At 45.5% G+C, this 17699-nt stretch overlaps 1 long non-coding RNA gene across 3 annotated transcripts; it reads right to left on the minus strand.

Moving 5' to 3' along the window:
• Window positions 1–1319: 1319 nt before the first annotated feature.
• Window positions 1320–17481, minus strand: LOC124987623 (uncharacterized). 3 transcript variants are annotated; one of them, XR_007109210.1, is made up of 4 exons: window positions 17288–17481; window positions 10024–10098; window positions 8410–8726; window positions 1320–2829 (listed from the first exon to the last, which is right to left on the minus strand). It is a non-coding gene; the product is annotated as an uncharacterized LOC124987623 (long non-coding RNA). The 3 variants fall into 3 exon arrangements; XR_007109212.1 differs by lacking the exon at window positions 10024–10098 and having other exon boundaries at window positions 8410–8653; XR_007109211.1 differs by lacking the exon at window positions 10024–10098.
• Window positions 17482–17699: the final 218 nt, after the last annotated feature.

Here is a 17699-nt window from a genome sequence, read left to right on the forward strand (position 1 = left end):
CGCTTGCTAGTTGAGCACTTGCTTAGTATTTGTGAGGACCTGGGTTTGATCCCTAGTGCAGCAAAATAAAAACAAACCAAAACAAAACAAAAATAAGAACAGAAAATTGCATCTGTACTGGACATATATAGACCAGATTTGTTACCATTATTCCCTAAACAATGCAATAACTAGCATTTATATATCATTTACACTGTATTAGGTATTATAAGTAATCTAGAGATGATTTGAAGTATACAGTAGGATTTGCATAAGTTATATGCAAATACTATATCATTTTACATGAAGGACTTGAGCATCCAGAGATTTTGATATATTTGAAAGGTACTGGAACCAATCCTCCAAGGGAATTGAGGGACTATGTGTATGTGTGTATGTGTGTGTATACTTTTTGCAAAAGTGATGCTGTTTGTAAGATGTAACCCTTAGCAGCACCACATATCAGTGTATTAAAATGACATGTTAATATGGATCAACCATAATTCTTCTTACATTTTAAGGAATTTATATAAACACATATGTGTATATATTTATACATATGTATGTATTAATTTTTAGAAGGATCTTATATTTCAAGACCCCACTACTCTGGTCCTTACTGGGCTGACTTTAGGTATGGAGTCAGACAACTGGGCTTATCTTGGCCTCCTTCCTGGGCCCTTCACTGAGGTAGTCTAACTTGTAGAGGGCCAGTTTCTACCTCACACCTATTTTTTCCTCATAAGTTCACTGTGAAGGTTAAAGGAGATAAAATGCCCAAAGGATCTGTAACAGTTCCTGCTGCTGATAGTGATTACTCAATGAATGGTAATTCTCCTTTAAACTCTTGGTTACAAAAATGATTCATGCTTCTAAGTTATGCTTCCTGATTTTTTTTAAGTGAAAGTTCTGTTTTTTAAAAAGGCTTTTTAAGTTGCTGATGGACTCAGTACCTTTATTTTATTTATTTATTTAGATGTGGTGCTGAGGATGGAACCCAGTGCCTCACGCGTGCTAGGCAAGTGCTCTACCACTGAGCCGCAGCCCCAGCCCAAAGACCTGTCTTAATAGATGAAATGAAATTACCATTACTTTGATAGTTGCGTCAGACTGTCCTAACACTGAGCGCTTGTGGTTGTCACTCAAGGCTGGCTGTCAGGGAGCCAGCGGCGGTCAGGCTCGCCACACCTGATCTCCGTTTTCTCCCACGACAGGCAGTCAGTGCAAACACACACCATTTCCCAATATAAGGGCAGCAAACAACAATTGCTAACAGGCACAGGCTGCCACAAGCCCTCCCCGCACCCCATCCCACTTCAGCCTTTTCTCATTGTACCAGAGTCCAGGAGTTGGGTCGGGGCAGGGAAGCCCAGCAGAGGAAGAACCAAGGGCCCGGGTTTCCAGGAGCCCGACAGTCTGTGATTGTGCCAGTCATCCCACAGGTCTCCAGACTGAAGTCATCATCATCCACCATAAGTATTTATTAAGCTCCCTTTGTGTTTGGTTGCTAGGTATAACGAATGAGGTGGCAGAGGGTTTTAGGTTAAAAGGCCTGAAATCCATTTAACGCCTGGATGGACATCAGAATTAGGTGACAGATGAATCATGTGGAAGTCAAGGCAAGAAAAGTCTTTTCTGAAGTGAGTCCAGGCTTCGAGATGATGGTCTGTGGATCATGCCTCACGTTTTATATTCCCCATGATCTGTGGGACCTCGCAGGTACCTCCTTGGTAAGTGCTTGTTAATTTCTTGTGGTTAGTACTTCAGAATTGAACAGACGATTCTCCGCTTTGGAAAGGTGCAGCACAAGTTATCCCGGTCAGCCGTGGATGAAGATGCCCACATTTGCAGGCTGGGAAGGAATTTAGAGTGTTAAAAACAGCAGGTGTGTGAGCAGCTCTTTGGAAGAGCTTGGTGGCCGCTCAATGTCACGTGTGGGTGAAGCAGCAGTTGGTCCTCGGGCTTGGGTGCCTCAGTGTTGTCTGGGGGCCTCCAGGCCTCGAGGGAAGGCCAAAAACTGCATACTTCAGTTTGGGCATAAATTAATAGCACAAGGTCTAGGGGTTGGCCCAATTTTGCCAAAGAACAGGAGCCTATTGTTCCGTGTTTCTAACCCCTTACCTCCTGGGAGGCAGCTGGAGCGGTTGGTGGGGGCGGGGAGGACAATGACAGAGCTGCCTGCTGTGAACGGCCTGGTTTGCTAAGTGTCTGCTTCAGACTGTCCAGTTCCAACTCAATGGTCCTTCTTTCCTGGTCCATGCTGCTTCCTCCCTTGGCTATTTTCTGACTATTCTTTCAAGAAACACGCACGGGGGTTGGGCACTATGTGAAACACTGGTGGGCAAGGCTGGCCCTGCTCTCTGTCCTGTGTGGCCATAGGTTGTAGTGGAGACACATAAATGGTTACAGCCCAGGTTCCTGGTAGGTGGACTGAAGAGGCTCCCTGCAGAGGCCGGAAGGGAGGGAGCAAGCATGGCATGGTCCAGCAGGAACCTAAGGTCCTTCTATTTTCTCATCAGGGGGTCTCCAAAAAACAGGAAGGGGTAAAAGAGGCCAGCAACAGGCAGGAAACTGGAGACTCATTTCTTTTCCTTTCCTCTTTTTCCTTTTCGCTTTGACCTCTCTCAGTTATTTGGGCTTCTGCTGGCATGGAACTTTAGGACTCAAAAGGAACAAGTAAATGCCCCCTCCCCCAACCACACACTCTCAGACACTGTTGGGTGGAGGGCAGCTGCAGGCTTGCTGCATCTCTAGCAGAACATTCTCCAGGGCTCACACGCATGACACTCATCTGGGGAGCTTGCATACCAAGGTTGCCGGCCCACCTCTGCAACTCCTGTTAAGTTACATCTGGAATGAGACCCAGAAGAATTGCATTGCTAGCAAGTTCCCAGGGGCTGCTGCTGCTGATGATGGGTGGACCACCCCTTAAGACCCTCCTACTGCATCTGTGGTCCCAGGACCAGCAGAATGGGCAACATCCAGGAGCTTGTTATAAATGCAGTCTGGACTTTCGTCTGGGGGAAAGCAGACCTGCCTGCTAACAAGCTTCCCAGCGGGGCTCACAGGCACATGGCAGTCAGAGAACACTGCTCTAGATGTCCAGAGCCTTTTGTCCCAGCAGACTGTGATGTTTTCCCATAGCACAAAGCCTTCCATGGTTCCCATGCAAGTTCTGGACTTGTGCTGAGGCAGAGCAGTGCCCTCTCAGTTAGGCCTTGGAGTTAGGGGAAGGTGGAAAGAGATCCTGACCTTGATGAGAGAAACATACAGCCTCTGAGTGCCACATAGTAGGGAAACTCTCTTTAGGCACATTCCACAGAGGAGGTGGGGAGCTTCTCAACAGTGTTGCCCAACTACATTCTCACGACCACACAGAGAGACAGAAGGCTAGACCTCATGCTAGATGGAACTCCCCTCCAGCACCAGGCTGGAGAGACCCCACAACTACATTGGGTCCTTCATCTTTGTTAGGTCCTTTAAAAAATGTGCAATCTTAGATCCATAATATATAAAGAGTTTTCATAGATCAATAATAAGACAAACACTTTAAGAAAATAGGCAAAAGATTTTAAAACACATGACACAGAAGATATACAAAATGCCAATAGGCACATGAAAACATGATTAACATCATTAAGTCAATAAGTAAATGCTAATAAAACCATAATGGGATACCACTGCACTACACCCATTAGAGTGACAAATAAAACAACACAATAAAATGCCACCAGACCAAGTATTGAGAAGGACCTGGGGCAATTGGGACCCTCAGACATTGCAGGTGGAAATGTAAAATGGCACAATCATTTTGGAGAATAGTTTGGCAGTTTCTTAAAAAGTTATACATATGCCTACCATATGACACAATTCTTTCCTGTTTACCCAAGGAAACAAAATATATACATATACTAGAAAACTTGCATGTAAGTATCATATCAGATATATATTTATTTGCAGTACTGAGCATCAAAACCAGACCCTTGCTGGCACATGCCAGTAGGCGCTGTACCACTCACCTACATCCCCAGCCCTTTTAATTTTACTTTGAGATGGGTCTCACTAAGCTCCCCAGGCTGGCCTTGAACTTGCAATCCTCCTTTCTCAGCCTCCCAAGTGGCTGGGATTACACATATGGGCTAAATTTTTGGCAATAACAAAAGTCCATCAATAGGAGCATGGATAAATTAGCACAGTTACACAGTATGAGACTATTCAGCTATAAAAGGAACTGCACTATTGTCCCAAAACACTAATGCTGAGTGAAAAACTCAGACTAAAAAGAGTCCCTATGTGACCCCATTTACATGAACTCTAGGAAATGGACAGTGGTCTATAGTTACAGAAAGAGACAAGTGGTGATCATGGCAATGGTTCCATGGGAGTGTTGTGTGCCCAACTGGTCATGCTGTGCACTTTATGTGCAGTTAAGTGTACCCCAGTAAGCTCGAGGACTGCGCCCCGTTTCATTGTCCCTTGGGATGATCTGAACTGAGTGGGTGGTGGGAAGGTCATGCTGGGTGTCTGATGTTGAGAGTCCACACACAACTTTGGGAGTGAGAAGAGATCTCAGCAGCATAGAAGTGACCCCAGACTTGGAGGGAGGCTGTGGTCAGTGTGTGGGTCTATTGTTGACCAGGTCAGGACCCTGGAAAAATTAAGGCAATTTACCAGACCTTTATTGACTATGTGCTGACTTCAGAGATGGAGAAGAACAAGACGTAGAAAGGAGTTATTGAATAGAGAGAGACTCGTGTAAGAATGAAGGGCTGTGCCTTACCTGTTGGCAGGTGTCAGTCAGAAGATCTGTGGATTGACTGATAGAGATCTGCTCCTCTTCTGCAGGAATGAGCTGGTTGTCTCTGACCACAAGCCCTCCTGGGTTGCTTCCTGGAGCTGCTATTGCTTTGTTCTGTCTTATCATCTTGGTTTTTTACCTCTCTGTACCTCAGTTTTCTTACCTTTAATATGAGGATAATACCCATCTTATAGGGTTTTAAAAATATTTATTAATAGATTTTATTTTAAGAGCAATTTTAGGTTTATAGAGAAATTCTGCAGAAAGAACATGTATGGCCTCTCCTGTGCCCTGTGGCTTCATAGCTCTGTGGGATTTAACAAATGCTTGCCAGATATTCATCATTGCAGCATCTTGATATCAGAACAGTTTCCCTGCCCTAAAAATCCCCTGAGCTCCATCTACTCATCTCTGGCCCTTCTTCTCCCACAACTCCTGGCAACCACTGATCTTCTTACTGTCTCTGTAGTTTTGCCTTTTCTGGAATATCATATAGTTAGAATCATATGGTAGTTAGCCTCGTTAGATTGCCTTCTTTCTCTTCAAATAGGCACTTAAGATTCCTTTGTCTTTTCCTTGCATGATAAGCTCATTTCCTCTCATCCCTGAGTAGTGTTGCATTGTGAGCACGTACCAGTTTGCCCATCCCTTTGTCTGTTGAAGGTCATCCTGGTTACTTCCAATTTTTGGACAATGATGAATAAGGCTACTGTCAACATTTGTGTGGAGGCTTTTGTGTTGATGTGTTTTCCATTCATTTGGTAAATACCGAGGAGTTTGACTGCGGGAGAGTATATAAACCTATTTTAGCTTTTTAAGAAACTGCCACACTGTCTTCCAGAGTCACTGTGCCATTTCACAGTCCAACCAGCAATGAAGAAGAACTCCCATTGCTCTTGGCGTCATCAGTGTCTAGGGTTTTGGCCACTGCAGGGCTTTGATAAAGATCAAACACGGCAATGAACGTAAACCTCTGAGCACAGGCCTGGTGCAGACGTGTGGCTTGGTAGCTTGTAGCTGTAGTGACTTTTTCAAGTGTTTTTCTACCTTTTCCCATGCCCTTCCTCCTCTTCCTGGCCTGGTTCAATCCACTTTGTTATGGTTTAGATATGCGATGTCCCCACCGGAAGCTCATGTGGCAATGCAGGAATCTCCAGAGGTGAAATGATCAGACTGTGAGAGTTGTAACTCAATCAATGAACTAATCCATTTGATGGGTTAATAATTCAAAAGAACTGGGTGGTAACGGCAGGCAGGTGGTGCATGGCTGGAGGAAGCAGGTCACTCAGGGCATGCCCTTGGGGATTGCAGTTTGTCCCTGGCTTCTCTCTCTGCTTCCGGTTGCCATGAGATGAGTACACCCTGATGCTCTGTCTTACCTTGGACCCAGAGCAATGGAGTCAGCTGACCATGGACTGAGACCTCTGAAACTGTGAGCCAAAACAAACATTTCCTCCCGTAAGGTGTTCTTGTCAGGTATCTCAGTCACAGCAGTGAAAAACTGGTTAATACACCCTCTTTTATTTGAGGCCCTGTTCTTGGTCCTTAATCACTGAAAACTTTCCCCTTCCCTCTGCCTGTCTCTTCTCCTGAACTCCTTGTCACTTGTAATTAGACATTTGATGGTTCGATGATCATCTTGAGTATCATATTTGTCGGGTTCACCAGAGAAACACTTGCCAGGGAGTGTGGTGTTTTGTTTTCTTTAGACTTTTTGCTGGTTGGAGGAGGCCCACCCACATTGTGGAGGACAATCTGCTTTACTCATACTACTGATTTAAATGTTAATTTTGTCCCCAAAACACCCTTGTGGAAATATCCAGAATGATGCTGATCAAACATCTGGGCACCGTGGCTCAGCCAAATCATATAAATTACTCATCACACATATGTTGATGGTGTTTTGAAATTAAATTAGAGGCACTTTGAGAGCAGGAACCTTGTTCTGATCTCCACCTGACCCAGTCCTGGCAGCTCTAGCCTCTTCCAGATTCTAAGTGGGCCTGGTAGATGTTGGCAGAGAGGCAGGTGGATGGAAGGAACTTGCCAGTCACCTTATTCAGATCCAGCATGGGGACAAGGAATGTGGGCAGTGGCAGGTGACTGTCATATTACTGGGTGATCATTTAAATTAAGGTGTTCCTGCTTGAAGGACTTCATTATATTATTTAATTTTGAATTAAATGAGAAATTTAAAGATTTTTTTAAAAAAGATAATGGTGTTTCTAAATGAATCAGGAAAGCAAATTAACTACTATGATTCTTGACTACCCTTCTTTACCCTGCTTCCTTCTAGTCTTTGATTCCTTCTTCACTTTGGAAGGAATGGAAAATGACAAAGAAATAAAAGATACATGCAGGGCCCAAGTTTTCCAGCCAGACAGATATTTGTAATTATTACTTTGTATGTTTTTAGAAACTGACCCCTGAGGTCCAGCTAATGTAGAGCTCTGGGAGGCTGTGCCCCATGTGCCTGTGTGACCGGTCTTTGTCCTTGGCCCAAGTTCTGTTTCCTTCAAGGTTCTCACCTGAGCCTTATTTCTGCTTCCGAATGTTGGGATTCACACACTGTGAGATAAAGGCCCCATGGTATAGCTGAAGAGATAAGCAAATGTGGAGGCGGCCTTGTAATGCAGTGACCATGGTCAGGCAGTGGCCGCGGTCAGTTGGACGTTGGATCACAAGAAGATAACAGATGTGGTCAGTTTGATAAATCCAGCTACTGGAAGTGACCACTGGTGGCAAACACTGTTTAATCACAGACTGCAGAGAGACGAGTGTTCTTTGAGGAGATAAGGTGTAGTGGAAGGAAAGTTAAGAAGCCTGGGGTTGAGACCTCAGTCTGCCATACTTACCTGTGATCTTAGATGGTCCACTTTGTAGGGGTGCCAGGCTAGCTCAGGTGCAGGTAAGGACTGCAGAGTCAAGATCCCCAGACTCTGGGAGTTGGGTGAAAGCAGACTTGTGGTGAGCAACCTACAAACTCGTTTATTGCAGGAATAGCCATACATTTTATAGGTTTCTTGCCCAATCACAAAGTTCCACGGGGGATCAGACCACCAGGCTCCTATACAGGTTTTCTTGGTAACACTAAGTCAACTTGGGGCAGTTGTTTACTTTCCTGGGTAGAAGTGGAATGCTTCTCCCTGCAAGTTTACATACTTGAGACCTTAATTGCTGCCAGCCAAGAACTAGGATTTCTCTCAACACCACTTGTCCTGCTAAATCTGTGCCCTTATTTGTGAAATGAGGGTAAAAATTATGCTACCTGGATTATTGGGGGAGCCATTGAATGAGCTCGTGTTTGTGAAAACTTTATGGCCACACTCTTATTGAGCTCCACTGTTTCTTTTACTAATGAGGAAGCTAAGATTCAGAGGTTAAGTAATTTTTCCAAAGTAAGAATTTAAGACTGCAAAACTTTGTCTTCTTTTTCAGTACTGTTGTTGACTCCTTGTTGAGGAGACTCTCTAACATTAACAGAAAAATTAACTCTCTCGGGAACTGTGCTGTTATATATATTTCCTCCTCAAAACACCTTACAAAACTGATACTTGCATCAGTTTCATCTAGCTGCATAACAAAGCCCCACAAGTCAAATGACTTAAAGCAACAACTGTCGATTATCTTACCTTTCTGCATTTTGGAAGTATGGGCAGGGCCTGGCGAGTCCTCTTCTCAGGGTCTTACAAGATTGAAATTGATATGGTAACTGAGCCGTATCCCTTTCTGGAGGTTGTGGGGAAGAATCCGCTTCCAAGCTCGTTCTGGTCATTAGCTGAATTCAGTTCCTTGCAGTCACAGGGAGACAATCTCCCTTTCTTGTCAGCCGTCATCTGGGCCTTGAGAACTCCTACTTTTCTTGCTGCTTGGACCCTGTAGGTGGTTCACAGCATGGTTGTGCTGCTTCTTGGAGGCCGGCAGGAGCGCATCACTCTGACTCCTTTTTCTTGTGAACAGGTGGAGAAAATGCTGTTTTTTTTTTAAAGAGCTCACCCAATGAAGTTGGGCCCACCTGGGGAATTTTCCCTTCTTAGAGTTAGCGGTGCCATATAACCTAATCATGGGAGTAAGATCCATCATATTCACAGTCCTGGAGGTTATGCATGGGGTATGCACCAGAGTTTGTAGATCTTGGGGACTTGGGGCCCTTTTAGAGTTTTACTGACCTCAACAGAATTGTTAACATCTCCAGTTTGCAAGGGAAGAAACAGATCAGAAAGGTTCAGGAAACTGCTCGAGATCACACAGCAGTAAGTGGAACCGTAAAGCTGTCTGCCTCTGGAACTTGTGCTTCTAAACATTCTGTTAGACAGCATCGTGCTGCTGCTAAGACTTACTCTAGAGACCCTTGGGACTCTTGAGAAGACTGTTCTCCTGATCAGGAGGGAATGAGTAGAGTCAAATAGAAATCCCTGATTGTGGCCATCCATCCATGATCACTGAGGCTTCCCTAGTGGAAATATTGTGGCCATGAGTGTTTCTCCTGGGGATTATGATGCTTTAGACCAGTAATAACATTCTGGGGCCCTTAAGTGATGCCATAAATCCAGGGAATTTCAGATAACCTGCTGGACTACTGCAAGAGCTGTCAGATGGCCTTTTCAATATTTCTAAAAAGCTGTTGTACAGGTGCTGGACTACTCTGCTTCTGCCCAGGTAAACACATCATCCCTAGGTATACAGTTCTCTCTCTCTCCCTCTCCCAACCCTTTAAAAGAAGCATTGTGGAGAGGTCAGTTGGGGCTCTGATGTGCCCAGAGTCTACCTGCTGACAAGTTGAGCTCATGATTCCTGCTGTGCCTCCCTGGGTGGTCACATGACTGTGTCTCCTGCTTCATGGCCTCTGAGCCCTCCCTTCTGATGGGGTGGGTCTGGGATGGACACTGGGGCTGGGGGAAGCTGGCTTAGCAGGCTTTGCTTTCTGCAAGGTGGTTCCCTGAGAACTCGGAGGTGGAGTAATCAGGGAAGATTGCCTGCTTGCCTTCTCTGGTCTTTACTCTCAGCTGGCCTCTGGGAAAGATTAAGGGGTTGAGTGGAAAATTAGTTACCCACACTTTGGTTTTCATGTCTATACCCAGAAGCAATCCTTCCACAGTATGGTGAGGCTTTTATCCAGAACTCAGAGAGGGCGTTCCTTGGTTGGTACTGGCTGTTGTCTAGGGACCTGACATTAGTGGAATTCTTCCCCGGAAGCAGGTTTGGGAAGCCTCAAAGCTCTACTCTCAGAAGCAGGATGTAACTACCTGTACTCCCTGGACATCTTCTAGACCAGGTCCGTGAATTCCGGGAGGCTTCTCCTCTGACTTCTCTTCTGACTCCTTAGAAGGTGGTGTCAGGAAGATGAGAGGAACAGACAGAAGCTCTGTTAGCTTAGTAACATGCTTTTGTTGTGAGAATGGGCAGCGGCAACCAGAGGAAGGTTCATGTGACTTGCTTGCTAGGGAGGCTGGGAAGATCCAACCCTGCCATCTAGCTTCAGAGGGTAACCATGGAGGCATCACAGGATTGATTAGAAAGATGGGGATGGGGTAATGGAGACAGTGCAAGGCAGGCCAAAGAAAATGGAAGGAAAATGTTCCCTGCAAGGCCCTGCAGAGGGAAGACGGGAAAGCCTCGGTGAGTGCCCCCTTGAGTCCCGTGTGCACACATGACTCTCATGGACTGGGCCTCCTCCCAGCCAGGGGTCATCTTTATCATCTGACCCTTGTCTCCTTATGCTTCTCTGAGCCCCCTACTTGGATTATGCAGGCCCTTTGCACAAACTCAGGAAGTCATCTTGAATATCGATGCCCTAATAACTCTCAAACACCTCACATGGCCCCTGTTACGGTTCGGATGTGGTTTGTCCCCCCAAGCTTCATTGCTGAGTAGGGTGATATTAAGTGGTGTTGGAACCTTAAGAGGTGGGACTGAGTGGAAGGTGATTAGATCACTGGGGGCACTGTCCTTGGAATGGATTTATATAGTTCTTGTGGGACTGGTTAGTTCCCAGATGTGAGAGTTGTTATAAACGAGCAAGCCTGACTCCTGAATCTTTCTCTGGCTTCCTGTCTCACCACAGATCTCCTCCACATGTGCTCCCACCAGGTGTAGTCCAACATGAAGTCCTCACCAGAGCTGAGCTGTAGTTGGCACCATACTCTTGAAATTTCAGAATTGTTAGCCAAAAAACCTCTTTTCTTTATAAATTACCAAACCTCAAGTATTTTGTTATGATAAAAGAAAATGAACTAAGACAATCCCTATGTCATTTGACTTCAGTAGTCTGGGCAGAAAAGTGCCACACTTACTTTCCTAGCTCTCTTCTCTTTCATGGGGATTGAAATTTTTAAAACATGCTCCCTTCCTGTTATGTCTGCCAACACTCCCACAGCTGGGGAGTGTGACTGGTGGCTGTGCTCCTGCCGTGTTATGGTGGCATCAGCAGTACCAGCAGGCACGTGAGTTCCAATGGGCAGCAACAGGAACCCCACTACCAACAGAGCTAGGCGAGCAGGTTCCGCCCACAGGCAGCAGCTACTTAGTGATCTTAGGTCATACCCCCTTCTTCCTTGTGCTTTTTCAGCCCCACGCATCTTGTCACTTGTATTCTTTCGCCCCTCCTACCAATGCTATCTCTTTAAAATATCCCCAGAGGCTTCATTTTCCTGAGCGAATTCGGATCCTGTCAGTACATTTGACCAGGTTCGAGGCCATTCCCAGGGGCCCCGTGGGCTTGCTTTGTTCTCTGAACTTTCGAGTTTGGTTTGGCAGCTCTGCAGAGCCTTACTTTGATGGCTAAGAACCATTAACATTATTTCAGGATTGGGTTTTTAAAGACAAACAATCAAGGAATGGAGGGATATATCAATAAACTGTAGTGATTAAAGCCGGGGAGGAAAGTGTGGGGCAGCAAACAGGGACAGGAATTTGCACCTGAATCAGTTCTGACAGACCTCTGTCCTCCTCCTCATCGGGATGCTAGCAAGTAGATAAGCTTTGTCAAAATGTGGCTGAATCTGTCAGTTGATGTGTAATGAACTTGAACTGACACTGTTTGCTCGACTGATATTCCTTAGTCCATGCTATGTCTCAAAGACAAAGGGGATGGTTGATGGGCAGATGGTTTGCTTTAGAGAATTAGGACCTAAGTTATTAAATGATACCTAAATTAAATGCACATTTAAATTAAATGCACATATGTATGTATCTTATTTTGGGTTATATGTTTCAGATGAGATGATTTTGATTATGAGTAAATAAAAGCATAAAAACCTCAAAAGGAAATTAACAAAAAGAGAATACTGGGCTCATCTGACTAGAAGACTAGAGAAAGGGTGGACTTCAGTGCTGGCTTAAACCAGGGGCTCCTGCTCCATTCTCCTGAGCTGCTTTTGGCTCTGCTGACTTCTGGCTTCTGGGATCATAGTTGCATCTGACAATGTCCAGAAAAAGAGAGTAAGCATTGCTTCTGTGAGAATGAGAGGATCTCGGAAAACCTTTCCTTATACCTCATAGGTCCAAATTCAGTCCTGGCTGTTCAGGAACCAGTCACTGGGAAGGAATGGAAATGGCATTACCTTTGGAATGTTCTAGAGGTGGGAATGAGGTCAGCTTTTCCATATGGACTGCATGGAGTTGGGTGCTTCCCTGAAGGATATCAGGATTCAGTTGGGGAGGAAGAACAGGGAAAAGGCCACTGGGGCGACTAAGACTGTTGTGGAGCAGCGGTGTCAGAGGAGACCTTCCTGCTGCCTTCACACTGGTGCAGCTGATGGCTTGCCACTTTTACTCATTCAACAAACATTTGATCCATCACACCTGTGCTCAATGGCAAATGTTAGTGAAAAATACTGTCCTATCCCTTGAGGACTTTACAGTCCATGGAGGAGATGTACCGGGGAACAAAATTATGGAGAGAAATACTTGACAAAGTTGTCGAACAGGGATAAAGCAAAGTTTTATAAAATCTCAGGAAGAAGCAATGAAATCTGCAGGGAAGGAGGCTGAGGGGGCGGGTAGACACCTGGGGAGATGTGGGAGGACACACCACCATGGGTGAGAGCATGTGCAAGGACACAGAGGCACGGACGAGGTGGAAAGTTCCAGGTCTCCCCAGGTGTGCAAGTCACATGGCGAGCACTGGGGGTGGCGAGAGGGGAGCCCTGGGAACCCGGTTTTGGGGGGACCCGGACTTCATCCTGTGCATGAGATTTGAGCAGGTCGGGATGGTGGGCAGGCGTGGAAGGCCTTGGCGGCTTTGTGTGCAGAATGAACTGGAGGAGGCAGGGAGGTCACCTCCCTAGCCAGGTGAAAAATAAAAGGAAAGAGAGCCGGAGCTGAGGCGGGGCTGGAGGGACTGGCGCAGGCAGAGCGTTAGAAGGAGCCAGCAGGGTGTGGCAACGGCCTGGAAGCAGGGTGGGGAGGCAGAGCAGGGGCTGGAGGTGAAACAGCAGAGTGGCTGCTTGAGCGTCCAGGCGGAGGACAGGTTGGGGGAAGACAGGGTGAGCTCTGGGGATGAGAGGCCTGCGGACCTCTCGGTGGCCCTTCCAATGGCAACCAGGGCCACCGTCTGGAGACAAGGAAAGGGTTCTGGTGGTGAGCAGGGCAGGGGATAGTTGACATAGAAGGTCAGGAAAGGTCGTTCTAGGAGGCACTCAGATGCTTGAATTAAAGTACAGAGCAAGCTGTGCAAATGTGTCACACAAGCAGCTGGCCGGTTCTCCAGGGTGCTGTTCCTAACAGCTGCCGAGTTATGGAGCCAAGCACTGGGAGGAAAATGTTCACTGACCATGAAGGCATGACCTCTCTTTTTCTTGGGGTCTGTGGTGGCGAAGGCTGTCCCATCTGTGAACTCCTGGGAGGCTACTGGCCTTGATGTTGAGGTGTGCTTTGATGACAGGATCCCCCAGCCTCCAGCTATGTCCTCTTCTCCCTGCTCCAACCCCCCATTCCCTATGACTGGGTCCAAGAGATTCCAGGTCTGCCTGGGGTTTGACTTAGCCCAGGTCTACAGCAGTGAGCGCCACTCGGTGCAGATATTCCCCTGAGCACTAGGGGACTCTCCTGAGAACCCAATTCAGCCTGGATGGATGAGGGGGAGGGAAAGGTGTCCTCTCAGGGTGGTTTCGTGCAGAAATTGATGCAGAGTTTGGAGCTTATTTAATTTATTAAATAAGTATGATTTATTCAAATCATACTTCTAGTTTGGGCTCAAAAACCTCATCTGGTAAATGCAATGACAAAGACAAGAAATCTCATAGACACTTCATTTCTCTTTTCTACCACTCTTTGTCTTGAATTGTTTGTTGAATGAATGAATGAACAAGTACTTTACAAAATCCCAGGAGAATTCTTGGAAAAGGGATGAGAATGGGAGGCAAAGCCATTGCTGTTTTTCAATACGCAGGAAAGTTCCATCTGAGCATTATCCTGCTGTTAATAAAGTCCTCACAGGAGACCAGTAGAGGAGAGGAGGGACCAGAGGGAGGGACAAGGGGAGGGGAAGGGAAGGAGCTGGGGAATGTGTCTGATGGAATTATGTTAGTACATGTACACATATGGAATGACCAATCTCACTGTCGTGTATGATTATAAAGCACTAATTAAAAAAGAAGAAAACACCATAAACAACGACTATGGTCAACAACAATAAAAGACAACAGAGGCCATGCTAGTTTCTCTCCTATTTGAAAAATCTAATAAATGTATTTTGTTTGATTATTTCATTTTTAAAAAGGCCCCATAGGAGAGGCTGTCTCCAAACAGAAGCTTGTGACCACTGAAGCACTTCGAGCTTTGTAGGATACATTGGAAAGATAATCCTTGCTAAGGTGAAGCCTCGCTGTGATTGAGTATGCTGGTCCAGTAAGGTGGAGTTTACGCTAGTCAGGTTGGGACAACGTAATATAAAAAACAAATAAACCAACCAACCAACCAACCAGTGAGTTCACTGGGTAAAGAAAGAAAAGCTACTCTTCTTGGATTAAAAAAGCATTTTTAGGGGCTGGGGAGATAGCTCAGTTGGTAGAGTGCTTGCCTTGTAAGCACAAGGCCCTGGGTTTGATTCCTAGCACACCCCCCCCCCCAAAAAAAAAGCATTTTTAAAAGTTTTATTGTTTCAAAAGGAATTTTGCTGTTCATTCCTTGAAGGAGGTGTTCTCTAGTACCACTGTACTCTGCTAGGCTTGTACCAGGTAATATGTCTTAGCTAATTGGCCCACAAATGAGATAGTCTTGCAGCTACAGTCATCTACTGTGTCTTTAAGAAGCCGGCTTATGGTAAACACCAATTTAAACAAGTGAAAAAACACGATGGGCCTGAGGATGGTCTCTTTTATTCTGTTACTGCTGTTACTGTATTCTGCCACTGGGTATGATTTCCCAAGTTTTGTCTATCAGGAATGGGCCAGTGGAGACAAGGATTGCAAAAACCTGTACTCTGACCAATAGACAAGTTTGGTGAATCCGTTGTTTTGCTCTCCTAAAACACTCACAAAGGCTTTCGTATCTGACACCACTAGATGTCACTAAATATCAAGCTTCTTAGAACAACTGAGTTGGAGGACCGAATAGCCGCTGCCCCTCCGCCTATTAATATTTTAAACTATATTCATACTGTGTACATTTTCCACATTGAATCTCTTGCGTTTCAAATGACACTCATTCCTAGGAACACAGCTTCATCCTGTTTGACTTAAGCCAGCTCTTCTTTGGCTAGGGATGGCTCCTCCAGCCCCTCCTTACATGGCAAGTGAATTCAAATTTCATCTGCTAGTAACACATCTTGGTAAAGGTGTGTGTACCTCTGTTTTCTTTAAAAATTTATTTTTTATTAAATTTTTTGTAGTTGTAGAGAGAGAGCCTGACTTTATTTTATTTGCTTATTTTTGTATGTGGTGCTGAGGATCAAACCCAGTGCCTCACACATGCTAGGCAAGCGATCTACCACTGAGCCACAACCCCAGTCCCTTTTTTAAAATGATTTTTTTTTTTTTTTATGCTGGAGAAATTCTTGTTTGGGTTGACGCAATGCAATGGCAATGAAAGCTTGATCTCCTTGCTTATGTTTTAGGCTCCTTAGAAAGTGTGATCCCTTCAGGGAGGTCATCTTGGCCATCTAGGACCTTCAGACAGGGCCACCATAAAAACCGTGGTTGGGGGTATAAAAGCCTGTACTGGGTTAGAGACCTCTGTGGCGAAGGTCGTTGCTAGAACAAAACCCCTTTCTTTGAAGCTCCTTAATCCCTTTATCTTTCTCCAGGCTTCCTCGTCATATTTTCTATGACAGCTCTCGAGGGACGAAGGCCAGCGGAATTTTCTATGCCTTGGGAATATCTATCCCTATCAGTAATTCAGACAGTAGGAAGGAGAACTTGTCGTATGTCCCCAGGGGAACCCTTCAATTGTGCATTTGATGTCAACAGCTTTCTCTGTCATGAAGAATGGAACTGAGGAGTGTATGGATCACACAGTCCAATGATCAAACTTGGGAGTTATATTGGGATTTACACTTGCAGAGCCCTTTCACATCCCATCACCTTATTTTTGTTCTCACAACCATCTATTAAGAGAGGCAGGATGGATGTTTTTGTTTCCATTCTGCAGAAGAGGAAATAGAAGCTCAGAGAGGCTAAGTGGCTGGCCCAAGGTCTCCCAGCTATAAACGGTGGTGTCAAACACTTGCAACTCCAGGTTGCTGGGCTCTGAGCACTTCCCTTCCCCAAGATCCCAAGCTGCTTCCTCCTATGTGATTGTTAAGGGCTGCAAGAAACGAAACTTCTATCTAGGTTGCTTCCACAAAGCTGGAAAGGGAACAAAGAACTGGTGTTGAGATATTCAGAAGAGCAGAGGCATCCCAGGTCCCTCTTCTGCCAACTACCCAGCTTCCCAAGGCATCCCCCAACCACCATCATGGGGGTGGCTAGCATGGCTTGCTGAAATTGCTATTTAAGAGATGTGAAAAAAGGCAGGGAGTACAGAGGAAGCCTAGACAAATACTCCAACAACTGCAGGGTCTTTTGAGAAGAAAAAGGGTTCAACATATGCTGTTTGTTTCATTTAGAAGAGAAAACACGAGAAAGAACATTTGAATATTGTTAAGTCCAGCCCAGAATGTGTCCTCTCCTTGGAGTGTAAGAAGAGGTGGGAAGGTAGACTGAAGCAATGGGGACCACACAGGGCAGGATAAAGTGACTGCTTCTGGGGACCCTGAGGGTCAGGCATGGGGGTGGGGAGGTACAGGGAGACATCTGTCAACATCAGGAGCTACGCCTGACTGAAACATCTATAAAGCATTTTGCCTACCTTATGAAAACGACTAGCTAATCACTAAAATAATCTGTTAATCTGTTGAGCGGGATCCCTTTCCTGATGAATAGAGACTTTAAAAATTACTGCTTAATCAATGTTGACGAGTGGGCTAATTTTCAACCACAGCCAATATTTGACTGTGAATTTCCTACCTATCAGCCATGGTTGCTGGAACTAAAGGTACTGGTCTGGGGTTATTTCTGAAAGAAGTCTTACCTGCCAAGTTCATGTTGTGAATTCCAAAGAAGCTTGATTATCAGGTACTTTCTGAAATTCTGATCTTTTTACCAGATGCCTAATTATTTCTCAGGTCCAGCCCGAGTGCCGTTTGAGAAAGAGGCAGCAGTGTTTGCCTTCGATTTCCAGGGTTGGTTTTGCAAGACTACCCCTCAGTTCTCATTAGAGCCAGTGGTTCTTGACCTTGGCTACACAGGAGAATTGCTTGGTGAGCTTTTAAAAATTGCTGATACCAGGGCTCCACCTCTGGATGTTCCAATTTAATTGGTTTGGGGTGGAGCCCAGCACTGGTATTTTTAATCAGTACCCCAGATGACTAAATGTGCAGTGTTGGGAAGCACTGGCGAGCTGATTACGGGATGCCCTTCTCACAGTAGTACCCAAGAATTCC

The sequence above is a fragment of the Sciurus carolinensis genome, chromosome 6, assembly GCF_902686445.1.
Source record: "Sciurus carolinensis chromosome 6, mSciCar1.2, whole genome shotgun sequence".
In the NCBI taxonomy this organism is placed as follows: domain Eukaryota; kingdom Metazoa; phylum Chordata; class Mammalia; order Rodentia; family Sciuridae; genus Sciurus; species Sciurus carolinensis.